Raw genomic sequence first — 17632 nt, 5'->3', positions numbered from 1 at the left:
GTAGGCATCTGTGTGAATTTACACTTCTAAAGTTTATTATGGTTACTATTAGCAGCTACCCCTAAAATAGGGGATCTACTTAAATTTTTGAAGCATGTTTTAAACTTTCCTTTCTTAACTAACTTAATGAACACAATTTCAGGCGGATAATAGAGGATCCCTCAGTCTTAAAATCGCCTCATGACGCCATTATGGTAGAACTTCGTTCAACCTGTAGAGAGTGTAGGACCCCACGGGTTTCCGAGTGTGCACCCATCACATCATGGGTGCTCCTAAGGTTGGATCAGCCTTCAGCTCTTAAGATAACAAACCACCATGTTAAGGAATGGTGCTTTCTTATTTGTTAAGATTTGCTTGTCTCCATGCAGATAATTAAAGCGAACTAGCGAATGGAGGAATGTGTATCGACTGCATGTGCCAAGTTCCACCTCCTATTTTTTTCCCCTTGGAGAGGTGTACTTGTGGTCATGCTTGCGAATCCGCCATGCTCATCTTTCTGCTAATAAAAATGTTCCTGGTTCTCATGTTAAAATTCTATCATTATTCATCCTGTGTTACACAGTGGGTAGAGGAAGGGTGTTCACCAAACAATATCATGAATTTTACTGCTCCACCTTCCACTGAAGCATCTGAAAGCCACCGTTGGGGTGTGGGAGCGAGCGTGGCGGGGCAGGGTGCTGGAAGGAGGCGACCGGACAGACCGCCGGTGCTTGGTTGTCTTGGTTGCGAGTTTGGACTCTGTGGTCACCAAGGAGTCGTTAAAGCTTTCTAGCTCAATTTAGCAAGGGTGTACTGGTTCCCAGGAGTCCTCTGTATTTATCTTGTTTGTGGGAAATACTGAAAGAGCCCGAGTGTTTCCTATGCCACATGGAGGCCATCTCAACAGTCATGGAAACTTAGTTACTCTTGGAAGTTCAAAGCAAAAATAATGTAATACATTGATGGAAAGGGACTGCAGACCTGGAATGAATTGTGATATCATCACCGGCCGTTGTTTTGGGGTACAGGAAGCTTCTCTGCTGAGGGTGATGCCTTTCAACAACTGTGTATTGATTACCTATTAAGCCTCAGGCCTCTGCTCATGAAGAATTCCCGCTTGAAGGTGGCAGACATCTATAAATAAATCATCATCTTCGAGACTGACTGAAAAATGTCAGAACAAAAGGCGTGAGGATTGGTCTCTGGGGGTAGCAGAGAGCAGGAGACGCTATCTGTCTAGGAAGTTTTTCTTTAAAACCTTTTTCGTCTGGAAATGTCTGAGAAAGTTCTTTTGGCTATGAATGACAGAAACCCGACTTTAAGCAAAAAAGGAAAGGTAATGCTCTGTAATTGAGGCCTCTAGAAGTAGCCTGCTTTGGGCATTGCTGGGTCCAGAGGCTCTAACGTGGCCACAGAGACCCTTCCTCTGTCCCTTGACTCTGCTCTGCTGAGTCTTTCACGTCAGCCTCCCTGTGTGACCGGCAAGGTGGTAGCCAGGAGTCCGAGCTCACCGCTCCGGGCTTGGCACTCATGGCTGAAACTGAACTCCCTCCCCGGCCCCTGGGGCTATCCAGGGACGACGTGGATGACTGTGCATTGGTTCTGGACACTGAACGAGGCACCTGCGAGGGAGAGGGGATGCTGTGCCGAGGGGCCCGGTGGACAGCAGTACAGAGGGGCCAGGGAAGCTTCCTCAAAGGAACCAGAAGGAGGGAGTGTGGGCAGACAGATGCTGCCACTGTCCCGGGTCACGGCAGCAGAAGAGGAATGGTGCAGGCAGAACAGAACCGGCAGCTGAGGTACAGAGCAGGGGTCAAGGGGTAGGTCTGGCAGGAAGGATGGGAGCTCAGCTACTTGCACATTGGGTGAGAGTTGCTGGTGGGACCCTGATGGAGCAGCTAGCGGTTTGGGCTCGAGAGAATTGGTAAAGCCTGCATGGTACCGAAGTAAGTGGTGGATAATGGAGATAGGCATGGGATGAGCGTGGAGAGGCATGGGATGAGCGTAACCAAGCTCCGTGAGGAGGATCATGTGTTAGGCTGAATCACATGACATTACTGCTTTTGTGGGTCAAAAATGGCAGCACAGTGTCAATTTCATATGGTTCAGCCTCTTCTGAGGGAATTCCGTTTAGAGATGCCTGGGTTCTTTCTTCCCACAGATGCATATTGTGTGCTCTGCACTGTGCTGGCCTCTCCTGGTCTCATTCTCTGTGGCTCTCAAGTCTCCACACAGAACCATTCTTTTCTCCTTCCTCTTTCCTCGCTTTCTCCTTCTCCCCCTTTCCTTTTATCCCCCTCTTGTTCTTTCCTATTTTGGGAAATATCGATGGACTGATTTGAAGTGCAGAGCACAGTGCTTAGTGCTGGATATGTAGTGTGGACTTTGTGCCCGCCCTCCTGGGTTCTAGAGTCTCGATACAAAAGCAGCATTGGAGGCCTGATGGGGTGCTCTGCGAGGTGTGGTGCTGGAGGCCAATGAACACTCTTAAGAGGTACTGGTGTTGTAGGGCTCATGGGATGTTGGCTGTGGTATGGTGTTAGAGGGGCTGATGGAATGTTCTGGAACCTATAAGGAGGCATCAAGTCCTAGATTCTTCTTGATTCACCCAGGGCTAGGGATGGGGGAGGGGAGGCCTGCCGAAAAGTTGAACAGGTGTGTGCCATGTTGACAGGTGTGAGAGCATGGGGCTCTCCCTGCTACTCCTCAACCCTTTGCCATTGTTCAGCTACTCCAGTGTTACCTGCTGGAGAAAACCTTTTATTACCCGTCTCTCTCTTCCCAGGTAAAATTTTTCCTCCTCTTCCCTGGTGTCCCAACAATACCGTTAGAGGTTTTAACCCTTGCGTCCCATTGACGCTGTGTTCCACTTTCCTATATTAAGGCAGGCTCCCTCCATTCAGCAGGAAACTTAGGTGACAACTGTCTTACTATAGACCGTGCTTAATAAAGTGTTTGGGTGCTGGAGGTGCTAAGTAAATATTTGTTGAGTGTTGAAATAACTTTGAAGGGATTCTGTTGGCAGAGCCTTTCCGATTTCCACCTGACTTAAAAAGAATGCCGAGAGTATACATACAAAGGAATATTATTCAGCCTTAAACAAGAAGGAAATCCTACCCATATGTGATGAGCCTGCAGTTGCAGGACATTTTACTAAGTGAAATAAACTAGTCACGGTAGGACAGATGCCACGTGATTCAACTTACATGAGGTATCTGAAAATAAGCAGACCCATGGGACCCACAGGAACAGAGAGTGGAGTGGTGGTTGCCAGGGTCTGGGCAGGAGGCAAATGGGGAGTTGCTGTTCAGTAGGTTTAAAGTTGTTATTATGTGCAATGGATAAATTCTAGAGATCTGTGCAACATTGTGTCTATTAAGTTAATAATACTGTATCATGTACTGAAACATTTGAGGTTAAGTCTCCTTAAAATAAATTAAAAAAATATATATATATAGCAGCTATCAACCTCTATCCCCCGCCCCTCCAAAAAACCCACCTGAATGACGTTGTGCATCATGCCATACTGCAGTCACAAAGGAAATGTCTGCAGTGAAATCACGTGAGCACCCATGTTGGGAGTTCTACCTGATCTGATTCATGGCGTAGACTCTTGAGAGTGGGTCTGTCATTTGCTTGAGGCTCAAGCTGGCCTCTTGTCTGTGATTCAGATGCCTGTGCAAAAATAGACCTTTAAATGGACGGAAAGCAGTTAATAGAGACCCCTCAGTGTCTGGGTATCTGTGCATCTGGTGTAATAGGAAAGCATGAGGACGAGGGCTGGCGAGGGGTCAGTGCTGTTGAACGCTGTGCATGACAGGTGCACTTCCTGGAGCAGATGGCCTTCATCTACGGAATCCTCCATGATCCCCAACTCTCTCGAGTTGACTGGCTCTTGAATCTGGTGCCGATTCCATATTCAGCCATGCTCTTCTAGGGGAATGGTCTCCTGAAATGTAGTGTCCTTTTGGAGCGGGTGAGGTGTGGGTTAGGATTCTCACTGTGCACCCTGGGGCTAATGATGACAGTTAGGATTGGCTGTGGTTCATAGACTTGGTACAGCAACAGTGGCTGGCCTGTTGGCCCTTATTGGGGCTGGGGGTGGAGAGGCAGGTATTTCTAGCACACCTTGCAGAAGTTCACAGGTGCGAGGACAGAAATCAGTGCTTAGCACTTTGCCTCTTGGAAACATGTCATCATTTGGAAAGGAATTTTCATTTTTAAAATAAAATAAAAAAAAAAAATTGGCCTTTCTCTGGTGCTTTTCCTGAATACTGGCGAGCCTGTCCTAACATTGGAGGGATAATGACTTTGAGCTGGGTGGGATATTTTTATTCTACTCAGTGGAAAGTAAATATTTGCCTTCGCTTTCTCAGAACCTTGTGTCACTGGGAAAGCAGCTGAAGAACCCGCTGGTAAGAACAAAGGGCCAGGCCTCTCTTTGCCTGCAAATCTGGTTTTCTGGCAGAGCTCCCTATTGAAGTGTGCGTGGCCTCCTCTCAGCACTGGACCAGGGGATGGGAGAGCATCTCGCCGTTCCCTGACCCTCCCTCTGCGAGACAGCCCACAGCCCCAACTTCTGCTGCTTGAGAGGACGAGGCTCTGCTGAAAGCTCATGATTTTCTTCTCCAAAGTGACAACGAGGCAAAAGACAATAGCCAGTTGCCTCGTATAACCCACCTGCTTTGTAGGAAATGAAGTGAACTCAGGAGCCCCCAGTGCCACTTGGAGGATTTGTCGTTTCCTTTCCTGTCGGTAAACAAAGGCAGTCCGTTAAAAGAGTGGGGCAAGGATTGTTTACAGGATGTTTGCTGGATCAAAGGAAGGAAAAGTGCCTTTTACAGAGCTGTGTTCATTGTGTGGGGGATATTACAACATCGTTTAAAGGGTACTCTGCTGGCGAAGAGAAATTAACCACAAAATATTCTGTCATGAAACACCAACTGTTTAATCAATCAGTAGGACTTACTTCATAAATTGAAGTTGAGGGTCTTATAATGTATCAGCAGTAAAAAAAAGGTAGAAAGCCAGAAAACCTCTTTAGAGACAAAATAATAGGTTCCTAAAACTTTGGAAAAATATCAATACTTTAGAGGACTCAATTTTTTTTTTAAATTCTACGGGTTCATGCTTTGTGTACAAGAAACAGTTATCATTTATAGTATGGCTGTGTCTCCCATGTAGGCCTTTCCGGGTGGCCCTTCAGGACATCCAGTACTGTGTCTGGGTGCCTGATGTCCTGGCTCTGTCTCGACCCTCTTTTTCAAGCCCTTCCTAGCACAGGAAGGAGCTGGTAACTGAGGGTGCCATGAACATGACCGAGGGAATGAATGCTTGGTTGGACTCAAGAAACTGGTGACGATTGAAACAATGACACAAGATGCCCAGTCACATAACATACTCTCCTTCTAATTGATGCTGGGAAATCTTTTGATATGTACTTGGGTGTCATGTGTGTGTCTGCGTGTTAGCTGCACATAATTTTTAAGTGTGCATTTTAGTGGCATTAGGTGTAGGCATCCTGTTGTCCAGTCGTCTGTCTCTCGAGATTTTTCATCTTCCCAAACTGAGATTTTGTACTCATTAATCACTGACTCCCTACTCCCCTTGCCCCCGTCGCTGGCAACTGTCACTCTCCTTCCTGTCTCTACGAAGTGGATCATTGTGGGTGCTTCACGGAAGTGGGATCCCGTAGTGTTTGTCCTTCAGTGACTGGTTTATTTCACTAAGCATCATGCCTTCAGGGTTCATCCATATTGTAAGCTGTGTTGTAATTCCCCAACTTTTAAAGCCGAGTGATATTCCGTTGTGTAGATTCACGACATTGTGTTTATCCATCCATTGGTTGATGGACACGGGTTGCTTCCACCTTCTGCTATTGTGAATAAGGCTACTATGAAGGTGGGTGTACAGATATCTTTTCAAAACCCTGCTTTTGGGGTGCCTGGGTGGCTCAGTATGTTAAGCGTCTGCCTTTGGCCCAGGTCATGATCCTGGGGTCCTGAGATAGAGCCCCGCATTAGGCTCCCCACTCAGTGGGGAGTCTGCTCTCCTTCTCCCTCTATCTGCTGCTCCCCTAGCTTGGGCGCTCGCTTGCTCTCGCTCTCTCTCTCTCTCTCTCTCTCAAATAAATAAATAAATAAATAAATACATCTTCAAAACTCTGCTTTCAGTTCCTTTGGATATATACCCAGAAGTGGCATTACTAGATCCTATGGTAATTCTATGTTTAAGTTTTTTAAGGGATTCTCCATACTATTCTTAAATTTTTAAGCTTGAAATTGGCTATATGGCTCCCTAAGTTAGGTCAGTGAGAATTTCCTTCCCCTCCCTTGCCAGTGTACATGATCTTAAGTTCATTTATAGTTGAGGGACTCATAAGAGTAACGTTTCATCAAGGTTCATCATGGTTCTTCAATGGTTCATAAAAATGGAGATGGACTGGGAAAGGTGGGCTTTCTAAAGCCAAGGCCAGTTGTCGCCTTGCTGGTAGGTGGCCCTGTAACTGATCAGTGCTCAGTGTGAGAGGGCACTGTTAACACGGTGCCGGGACCAGAGGCCCAGACCCTGCTGTCCCAGCACAGCCCACTTACTGGGTCTGGGGAGCAGAGTGCAGGACCTGACAGGATTCAGAGAAGCCGCGTTGATGCCGTTTCATCCGGGCATCTCACGTTCTTGATGTCAGGAGGGAGTGTGGGCCATGGTGAGCCTGGCTCTGGTTCAGTTTGTGGAAATTTTCATATTTACGGTTTTTAGAAATGATGTAGCAAAAGATCGTACACTGGGAGCCAAGCCGACTTGAGTTCACACCCCATCGTGTGTGATTCACTTTGGGCAAATGGTCAATGTCACCGAGTACCAATCTTCTCATCCAGGAAGCAAAAAAGGCTGATTTTGTTTCTAAGGGATTGTGGGTTTGGAAATCACATGGAGAGTAGCTAGTGGAGCGCCTGGTACTTAGTGCCGCATACCCAGTATTGTCTGCTCTGTTATGAAAAGCAGAGGCCCCTTAACCGAAGTTAGTACCAAAAACAGACACCTAGGTTAGCAGTTGTCACAACTGTGGTCTTAGACCCTCCCCCTTGACATCTGCAAAACTTATGGAGGATCCCAGAGAACTTCATATTATGTTGCTTATCTCTACTGATGTTTATGATACTAGCATTAAAACTGAAGAGTTTAGAAATAATTACTAATTAATTAAAAATGACAGTAAGTCCTTTGCCTTTTATTAGAAACAACATTTTTTATGAAAATCACTCTTTTCTCAAACAACGACAAGAAATTAATGAGCAGAATGGCATTGTTTTACAATTTTGCAAATCTCTGCGGTATCTGCCTTTAGAGAATATGGCTAGGTTTTCAAGCCTTCTGCACCGTGACATGTTATTTAACCTCTAGAAGGCTCCACCGGGTCCTGGTGAGAGGAGCGTGGAGAAGAGAAGTGATGTGTTTTGCTCTGAGAGTGGTTTGACCCTGGAAACCCCTGGAGGGGCCTTGGGAACCCCTGGGTGCCTCAGACCACACTTTAAAAATGGCTGACCTAGAGTTTTTCTGTGAGTCTGAACTGGGTCTCTTTCTTCTCTTGTAGGTTCTTGCTCCTGGTCGAGGGAACTGGAGCCTCCCTTTCTCCCTGCTAAGGTGAGCCCACCCCCCCATCTGTACCCCAAACCACTGCTTAGGGTTTTAAGTTTGGGCTTCTGTGCCCCATGAACGCTATTCTTGTTTTTGTTTGTTTGTTTGTTTGTTTTAATTGTTTCTGTTCCCCTTGGCTTCGGGATCGAATGTTCTGAGTTTTCCCCCCTCCAGCACACGCATACGTGAGCATTGCCTTAAGAAGCCCTTTGAACTTGGGGATTGTCGAATGGGGGGCTTCAGAAGGAGTGACTGGCAGGCTTCAATGAGCATCCCGTAATGTGTTTGAAAGGCTGTGGATCTTAAAGTTGGTTTGTATCTCTCTGCATGGAGTGTCCCTTAGATTCCGGGACAAAGTGGGAGCACAGTGGGGGACGCAGGCCTGCACGCAGATTGTGGTCCTGGTGGTGGGTAAGTGCTGCTCTGAGGGACCTTTGGGAGGAAGGTGATGGAGATGGGGTAGAGGAGGGCCAGGGCTCCCCAAATGGGGCCCAACCATCTTCCTGGGGCCTTTGCGTCACAGGGGACACCTACCTCCCATGTAAAGGCAGACAGCTCACTGCTCCCCTTCTTGTGTGTGTTCACAAGTGTTGTATTTTCTGTAATAGCATGAAATCGGATGGGTTTGTGAGGAGCTCTCAGGAGTAACCATGCCCGCGCACGTATGGTTTCTGGTGCTTAGCCATCCGTTCTTCAATGTGTATTTCCTAAAAATAGAGCTGTTCACTTAGTTAATGATGTTAACTAGCTAGTGAGGAGCCCAGGAGAACTTTGCATGGATGCATTACTTACACCCCATCTCTTCTTGGTCTTCCAGCATTGCCAGCTGGCCCAAGGTGTCGTCTAGAGTGCTGTCCCCTCCCTCTGGGGTCCACTGTGGGGTCAAGTCCCGCACTTAGTGGTCAGGTCTGTGGATTGTCTTTGTTCCCACAGCCTCTGTCGCTCTGTGTGTTGGTGCATTTTGAAGTCTGTGGCCTGAGAGCCTGCGCTTCCAAATGTTACACGGACGAGCGTGTTAACGGTGGCAGGGTGCCGCTGGAGGAGGGAGTAGACACCTGCCATGGGTTTTCTCCGTACCAGGTAGAAACTCCGCAAACACACATGGGTGGTGAGACGTTGAAACTACTTGCGGGAGAGAGGAGAAGGGGAAGGAAGGCGACAGTAGCAGGGGATCAACCTGAAAAGACCACGTTCCTTCTTGTGTGGGACTAGGGGGCTTGGCTGAAGGGCCAAGGATCTCGCTGCAGCTTGAGTTTTTCTAACACGGAAATAAAGAGCAGTGTCATTAATCTGTCAACACGGAGAAAGGGAAGTATTACGTGAGTTGGTTTAAAGGAAAGACTCCCTCACCCTGCTTAGCTGTGCTTGTCCCTCCTTGGTCCCTGCTGCTGCCTGGAGAGGAGTTGCTCTGTAACTGTCCTTGGCCCCTGAGGGGCCCAGGCTGCCTGGACATGGCTCTGCCCTTTTTTTTTTTTTTTTTAAAGATTTAATTTATTTATTTGACAGAGAGAGAGAGAGAGATCACAAGTAGGCAGAGAGGTAGGCAGAGAGAGAGGGGGAAGCAGGCTCCCCGCTGAGCAAACAGCCCAATGTGGGGCTCCATCCCATGACTCTGGGATCATGACCTGGGCCAAAGGCAGAGGCTTAACCCACTGAGCCACCCAGGCGCCCCTCTGCCCTGCTTTTGTCTCTTACTGAGCTTGCCAGCACGGTGGGACCTGGCTCTGGCCAGGAATGATTGCTCCCTGGGGGGTCATGACCAGGTGTGTACAGCAGCTGGCCTAGAGGGTCCCGTCTCTGCACTATTGTCTTCGTGGCTAATTTTGATGAGTGACGTTATATTGGTTTTCTACACTATGAGACCGTTATAGACATTTGTGATGCAGGCTCGCCATTTCAAGCGTACTACATTTTGACGCAAGTTACGTTCTTTAGTTTTAAAATGTGTAGGTGTGCTCAGTTTCCAAAAACACAGAAATAAATACACTAGAGCTTAAATCCCCCCCTATAATCTTACTCCCCGAAGGCACCCACTGCTGGTAGACCTTCTTTTAAATCTGCATGCACACACAAAACAAAACAGAGGTGGGATTATTCAATTCATACTGGTTTTCCAGTTGCTTTTTTTCTTACCAATACATTGTAGCTGTCTTTTTTTTTTTTAAAGATTTTATTTATTTGACAGAGAGAGATCACAAGTAGGCAGAGAGGCAAGCAGAGAGAGAGACAGAGAGAGAGGAGGAAGCAGGCTCCCTGCCTAGCAAAGAGCCTGATGCGGGACTCGATCCCAGGACTCTGAGATCATGACCTGAGCTGAAGACAGAGACCCAACCCACTGAGCCACCCAGGCAGCCCTGTAGCTATCTTTTTGTTGTTAATATTTAGGTAGTTCCTACGTACTCTTTTTAATGATGAGTTGGCTTTCATGTGTAGCTGTACTCTTAATTTCCCTAATCCTTGTGGAAGGACATTTAGGTGCTTGTCAGTGCTTGGCTCTTATTAACAAAATGCTAGTGTGTATATAGATATATTAAAGTTGTGTAAGTATGTATATGTAATGTAATATATGTAATATACTCTATATATTAGATATATAATACACATATATATAATAAAATAAAATAATAAAATAAAAAATAAATATAAGTATATATATAACAGTTGTATTTCTTTAGGATAAATTCCTAGGAGTGGAACTCCTGGATGGAAGAGGCTCACGCTTAAACTTTTGGCAGATACTGTTCGACTGACCTTCAGAGGGGTTGTGCCCTTTAGGATTCCATCCCTGACTCCGGAATGAGATTCTAGCCAGCACCAGCTGTGAATAATCTCAGTATTTTTGTTTCTGATTCTAATGGAAAAACTCTCTCATTGTTTTAATATTTATGTTCTTTTTTAAGAAAAAAATTAATCCTGAAGTTAGGCACCTTTATTGGCTACTTGTTAATTTTTTTTGGAAACTTCTTTATTCTGGATATTCGTTCTTGGTGACATGATACAAGTATTTTTGCAAATTCTTAGTTACTATCTTTTTTTTTTTTCTTTAACCATTTGAGTTGCTTATGGTGTGAATGCGGACGAACTCTTTAAGAGTGTAGCATGGAATAAGGCTAGTCTTTTTTCTGAGTTGAAAACCCATTTCAGATGCTGGCGTGACATGGGTTATGATTACAGGCCAGACCATCATGAATCTATCTGTTGATTTAAGGTATGAGTGAAGTTCATTTGCTTTGGTTCTTCTCTTTTCTCTTGTGTGAGGACCGTTGTTCTCGCATACATTTATATGTAAGGAGCACACTGCTTGAAATCTATACATTTTGTCACAGCATCAGAATGGAAGGGATGTTCCACCGGTTTAATGGCTGACTTGTGGCATAATCTTAGAGGGATGGCTTCACCAGTTGGCCTCCCCATCTTCCCATTGATGAAATCAGGACTCACTTAGCCTTCATGGGGGCTTAGCAGCCTGTTTATCAGAGGATCAGGAGACTTGTTCAGTGGGAGAAATCAATTATTATCATTAGAGGATTAGTTAGAAAAATTTGGGCTGAGCTCCAAATTCTAGTCCTTACAAAGACGAATAGGATTTTGCAGGATAGCTGGTACCCTTCTGGTCTCCTCATGTATATTTCAGCCTTCAGATTTCTGATAGGAATTAACTCCTTAGGCATCTTCTTATTAGAAAGGAATATTTTGTTCCTCCCTCCACTCTCAGCTTTACCTTCATCCTTGCATCTTCTTGGAATTGAAGTAAGTATTGGCCGGGGGTAGTAGGCTTCCTTTTGATCCTGTCCTTTTTCTTTTTGGCCAACTTTTTAAGTCCAGGGAGGTTCTGAGGCTCTAGCGGACCCCAGGAGGGGCTTCAGTTTCTCTCCATTGACGCAGAGTGTACTTAGGTAAATGTCTCAGTGTCCTGCCCAGGTTTCTGCAGAAATATCGTACTCACTTGGATGTCTCTACTTAGGGGAACAGCATCGGGGTGGAAGCCATCTGCTGGCTTCCCGTAAGCAGTGTGCCAGCTGTCCCCAGGATCTGGATGTCAAGACGACGTCTGAACTGTGATGGTGCGAGATCCTTTACTCAGGCTCTTGGACATTGGGAAGTGCACTGGCTTATATGCAGAATGTTTGGGTGATCTCACACCTTGTCATGAATTTCATTTTTCACTGCTCATACTCATGGTGTAATATAGACCTGTTCCAGATTATCTTTTAAAATGTTCCATTTCATATCCCACTATCAGCCAGGTTAAAAAGGGTTAGCCACCTCAGGGAAATGATTTTAAAATCTGAAGGCCTCAAGAGAGGGAGGCCATGGGCTCTCCCATTCCGTGCATCTTGGAGATGATTTAGTTCATTGAACATTTATTGGGTAATTTCTGTTGGTGGAGCACTCTGTTAGGAGCCAAGGGAAACAAGATGATTAAAATGGGGTCCTTCCCTTTGAGAGTTTATAATCTAACAGGGAAGAAAGAAGCATGTACAAATAGCTCTCATAAGAGGTTTGATTGCTGTAATCATCAAATAGAAGGGAAATGCCAGTGAGCTGAGTCGACCATGGATCTCTGCGCCCACCAGGTAGGCTGGCCTGTCATAGGCACTAAATACACATTTGAATTCATGAGTGGATACATTTAGACACATACATTTTGGTGCGCTTTATAGCAGAAAAGAGGTGTAGAAACAGATGATTGGATGGATTTGTGTATGATTGCATAGGGTATGCGAATTTGGTGAGGTCATCAAGGGCATAGGGCAGGCTGAGCAAGACCCCTCGTGGACCCATCCTTCCTCCTACACTGGGGGCAGCTGGGGGCGGTCCTGCTGGTTGCTTCTCCTCCAAAGGCTGGGAGGACTCTCCCAAGCCCACCCCTTGAACAAAATAGGGTTTGGTCCTTCATGTGAAAGATCTATTGCTCTGGTTTCTTGTGGACTGATGCATGCCAGTCAGTTAAAACTGCTTTGTACTTGGATTCTCTGCCTCCCTCCCTCCTCTCCCTTTTTTTTGTGGGGGGGGCAGTCATTAATCATTTCAATTTTTTTTTTTATAAACCTTTCATTTATTACGTTAGGGATTTTTTTCTTAATTCACAACGTAAGATGCACTTTTCTTGATAACCAGAGATTTCTTTGCCTTCTCTTTTTCCAATTCCTTTTCTTACCATTAGGTTCTCTCTAGTCAAGTAAATGACAATGTGCTTTCTGGCCATTATATAATAAATAATTTTTCCTAAAATGTAACCCCGATCAACGTAATCACCTGGGAGGGACTTCATGACACAGAGAGGCAGCCGGTCTCATCAGCAGTATGTCTGCAGGCCATTCTGTCCTCTTCTTAGTAATTACTCTAGCACACGCTTGGTGCTGTATTTGCTTGCTGTTACTACTGTATAGTAGATAATATTTTAGTACTTCAGCTATCCCATTTGATCTCCCAGCAGTTCTTTGAAGTAGGTGTTATTATCCACATTTTAAAGATGAGGAAGCTGAGGCCAGGGAAGTCAAATGGTGTGCTCGAGTTTACCCAGCGAATCAGTTTATGGAACCAGGAGGATCCGGGCTCTCAGACGTTGTTCCTTGGCAATGCTCCCAGGGAAGGTCGTCTTCTGGAGAAGCCTAAGTCTTCTCTTTCTTCTTATCTTACGGAGATTTCAAGACGTGGTCTTGTTTTCTGAGACGAACCAGCCAGAAGAATTGGTGCAATTACACCGATCCCGTCCGTACATCCATATGTCGATCATTCACAAAGACAAACGTGATGTGTGAGAGGATCCTAGCAAAACCTGAATGTGCACAAGAATGAGATGAAACAATCATGGTGCCTTCTGATAGTCTGATGAATATTGGGTGAATGGCCTGTCGAACACTGACTTGGAATAGGAAGCCTCTTAAAACACACTTGCCCCTGAGCATCATGAAAGCTGGACCTCTCCCTGGTTGGTTGACTCTTCACCTCAAGCGGCTTCTCGGTTGTGGATGACCTCTGAGAGGTGAATGGGACAGAGAGTCAAGTCAGTATATTAGGAATTCCATTACAAAATGTTTACAGGGCAACGTGCAACTTTGTGTAAGTCTTCTGGAGAGTTCTTGTTTGGAAAACATTGCATTATGCTCTTAAAAGACATAATACTGACCATTCCCTTACTGAAAAGCTGCAGATACAGACCTTAGTTCATGCGCCTGAATGCCAGCAGGGTGCTCCCACAGAACACATTGTAACTTTGTGAGTTAACATCTCAGCATGGTGTGTTTTCTTTTCCTTTGTTTGTTATTAAACATTTCGCTGGAGGAAATATGGGTGGAAGATTTCATAAAGGAAGCATTCAGCGAGAACAATGGATAGTGTTAAGACTTTGATTCTGAAGTAAAATAACTGTTTTTCCTTGAGAGAAGCAATTCAGTGGTAATTAGCCATGTGTCTGATAGAGGTGGTATCATCCCAAACTCAAGACAGCCCTCGTGCCTCCTGCTTCTGTAGTCTGGGACGTTGTAGCATCGGAGATCTTTTGGACCCCTTCACACCTGAGGCACAACTGACATAAAGTCATGACAGTCATCGCTTCTATAAGATTGTTTATTTAGAGAGTCTGCACGTGCAGTGAAACACGCTAAGTTTTTATGTTTAATTACCTAACAACTTTGAACTCGTTTCTAAGATCGGATTCTTTGATTTTTCTCTTATACTCAGTATAGTGATAATACTAACCATCATTTGTGTGCACTTTTCCGTTCTGAGGCTTCTTGTAAGCCCTTGGCAGATACGCTTTCCTTAAATGTGAACGGCTCCTGTGACTGTCTTCCGTGCCCTGATGCAGGGACCCGGAGGACAGGGACCCGGAGGACAGAGTACTTGTACACAAGCACCTGGCTCTTAGCCAGAGTCCATGCCGGGTCCCATGGATTTGCACAAAAACATCTGGCAAATGGGCTTGGTGCAAATAGTGTAGGTTGGTGACAAGAATACAAAAGAACCTTATTTTAAATTTGGACAGCGACAGGGTCTCGACCAGGTCTCGACAGGGTCTCGAGCGACAGGCCGCTCGAGTTGTCAGATTATTAGCTTAATATAACCTGGGCAGTTTCCTTAATCTTTGATGGGCCCCGTTTTGATATTGGCCAAAGAGGTATAATAATCTATTATAAGATTTTCATCCAAATTCAGTGAGACAGTGCTTGTTACAACTGATCTGGTCACTCTGTCTATCTCCCTTTGATTTTATCTGAAAAATTAACTGAAATCTATTTTTTTAATTAAAAAAATTTTTTTAAAGATTTTATTTATTTTTCAGAGAGAGAGAACAAGCGGGGCAATGGTAGAAAGAGGGAGAAGCAGACTTCTTGTTGAGCAGGGAGGCCAGTGCGGGGCTCGATCCCAGGACCCTGGGATGAAGACATGACCTGAGCTGAAGGCAGACGCTTAACGACTGGGCCACCCAGGCATCCCTGAAGTCTGTTTGTAAGACACTGTAATTTATTCTCCCATCTCGGCTTTGTCCTCTCCGCACCCTAAAAATCCATGGTCAAGTCTCTTTTTTGTAAATATATTGAGAGAAGGAAAAGCGAGCGCTAAGGTAGAACAGGATGAAGGAGTACTAAAACTGAGGTTGTAAGTTTTCTTTCTTTTGTGATCTTACCTATTTCATAGCTGCCTATTGTGAGTGGAGTTTTATCCTTTCCAGGAGTGGTGTCTTGAAATATAACACTGGTGGCGTCTTGGTCACCTGTTCTTTGTAGGCTGAGTGCCTGAGAGTCGCCCCCACCCCCACCCCCACCCCCCGTCCAGCTTTTGTTGCCTGCCTGTCACCCGGGCAGTGGCCCTGACTCGGCCTAAAAGTCTTCGTTGTTCTGAGCATTGGTTTTTACCTTTCACTGCCCATCCGAATCACCCAGGAAACTTTTAAAAAAACCAATGCCTGATTTCTAAAACTGATACTTAGAAACTGAATTGTGACCGAATTTCCAACGCCTGTATTTTTTTTTAAAACTTCCCCAGCTAATTCTGATAAGCAGGGGAGGTGGAAAACTCTGCATTAGTGTAGGGGAGATCCGGAAGGGCCATATTCCTTGTTACTATAATGTCATTATCACCATCCTGTCTGTTTCAGTGACAAATGGAGTCTCTCGGAAGTAGCCTAAGTACTGCACAGTCCAGAATTGTGTAGAGTGTACAGTGCCCTCTTGCCCCTGCCCGTCCCTCTCTCATCCAGGAGGGCTCAGCTCAGTGGGTCCCAAGTGTTCAGACAAGGTCAGGAGCCCGGAGGGATCCACGGAGGCACAACTGCAGGGGCTTGGAACCGCCCGCGAGTACGTTTTGTGTTCTTTGCCGTTCCTTTGTCTATTGTTCGGCGGTGAGTGTGTAGGAATTACTCCTCGGTGTGATCTGCCTGCCGAGCCATACTATTTTTAGGCACTAACCCACACAATAGGTTTATAAAAAGGCTATTGAACCTTTGGAGGCTCTGCTGGATTTGGTCTGACAAGGGCTGAGTTACAAGTAGGCTCTCCCGCCTCACAGTTCAGGCATGTAGGATTTCTTTGTTTTGTTTTGTTTTTTTCTTTATAAAGAGTCTGAATAACCTAAAAATACAGAGGTTTGGCAGTCTGTCAGGTGACGGTCTCCTCCGGTGTCCTGGCTTTCCAGGAACATCGCTTTGCAGGTGTTTGTCACATGCTAGTTGTTATTTGTTCTTCTTTTCCTTTTAGCATGCACTAAAATGTGCATAGTTTGTAGTGCTGGGGGGGAAATGAACACAGGAAGCATTTTCTTGTTCTTGGCAGTTGAGTTTTCCTCCACTGGGGAGCTGTGCTTGTCCGGGTCTGATTACCAAATGGAATTTAAACAAATAGAACTAGCACTAAATGTTGGTTTAAACTTCTTTTTAAAATGGCCATTGGAACTTGGGGGTTCTAATCCACTGTCAGACATAAGCAACACTCCGTTAGGATGCAGAAACATGAGTTTCCGAGTGGCTGTAATGGAAAAACAGTTTCTCATTGTTTAATAATGTGATGCCCTTAAAAGTGTCCACATAATAGATTGGATATTATTTATGATTCTTTTCTTCCTTTAATGTATCTCCTGCCATTAAAATGCCATAACAAGCAATGTACTGGAATCACCACTCTATAGCTTTGGCTTTCCAGAGTTACCCGTCTCCGTAAATATCATACCCACACTAATTCGCAACGAGGCAATTAGCCAAGTAAAGATTTTCTTTGGCAGTGCTTAGCGAGGGGATAGACTCTGAGCTATCTTGGATGACTTTGCGGATTAATACTGATGATTTTTAAACTCCTTCTTTATGCGGTTACAAATTTATGGTTCCTCTTGCTCTTGGGATCTGTGTCACTCTAAAGGACGGGCCTGGCCTGACTTGTCAAGGGGAACATTTTGATTTTCCCAACTACATTTGAACTGTTTTCCCCACTTCTCCTCTTCATTAGTTCTGTTGAGTTCCACGCCCTCCAAACCCCATGGGCATTTGTTGCTGATCTGGGGAGCTCATCTGTGTTCATGGGGTCGTTACTCTCTTCCAGCGTCAGCAGGGAGCTGGAGCAGTGGGGACACTCCAGGTGCCTGGCTCAGCCTCCCCTTCACCTCTAGCCCTCAAGGGGCTTGTCATTTCCAAACCTGCATATCAAGAGCCAGCAGAGACCTCTGTCAAGCTATCCGTTCCCAGGCCCACTCCTCATGCTGCCCTGTGCCCCCTTCTCTCCTGCCCCTGGACTTGGATTCCGTAGGTTAAGGTTGAGGCTAGTAAGTGGGATTTTCATTAAGATCATTCTGATGCCGTTGTCTCTGTGGCCTATTGAATCTTTGGGGACCACCCGTGTGACTCCAAGCCTCCTTGTGCAGATGAGACCTTCAGAGTCCAGCAACGATGAGGAGCCTCACCAAGATCACACCGGAAGACATGCCATCACACACAGAACACAGGGATCTTCTACCTTTGTAGGGTGAATGCAGACGGGGCAGAAATGACCAGAACGTTAACGGGGCTCTTTGCCCGGGACGCATG

General features: G+C 45.6%; 1 protein-coding gene across 3 annotated transcripts in view; it reads left to right on the top strand.

Moving 5' to 3' along the window:
* The window catches only part of SIPA1L2 (signal induced proliferation associated 1 like 2), a 215185-nt gene that overhangs the window by 40873 nt on the left and 156680 nt on the right, over positions 1 to 17632 (top strand). For 2 of the 3 annotated variants that reach the window (XM_047701965.1, XM_047701963.1), the window contains exon 2: positions 7571 to 7620. The exons of the other annotated variant lie outside the window; for it this stretch is intronic. The gene's annotated coding sequence lies outside the window, so the exon portion shown is untranslated. The remainder of the gene's footprint in view (positions 1 to 7570; positions 7621 to 17632) is intronic. 3 annotated transcript variants of the gene reach the window in all.

The sequence above is a fragment of the Lutra lutra genome, chromosome 14 (genome assembly GCF_902655055.1).
Source record: "Lutra lutra chromosome 14, mLutLut1.2, whole genome shotgun sequence".
In the NCBI taxonomy this organism is placed as follows: domain Eukaryota; kingdom Metazoa; phylum Chordata; class Mammalia; order Carnivora; family Mustelidae; genus Lutra; species Lutra lutra.
The sequence above is the reverse complement of the archived record's forward strand: the minus strand, read 5'-3'. Positions and strand labels throughout refer to the sequence as shown.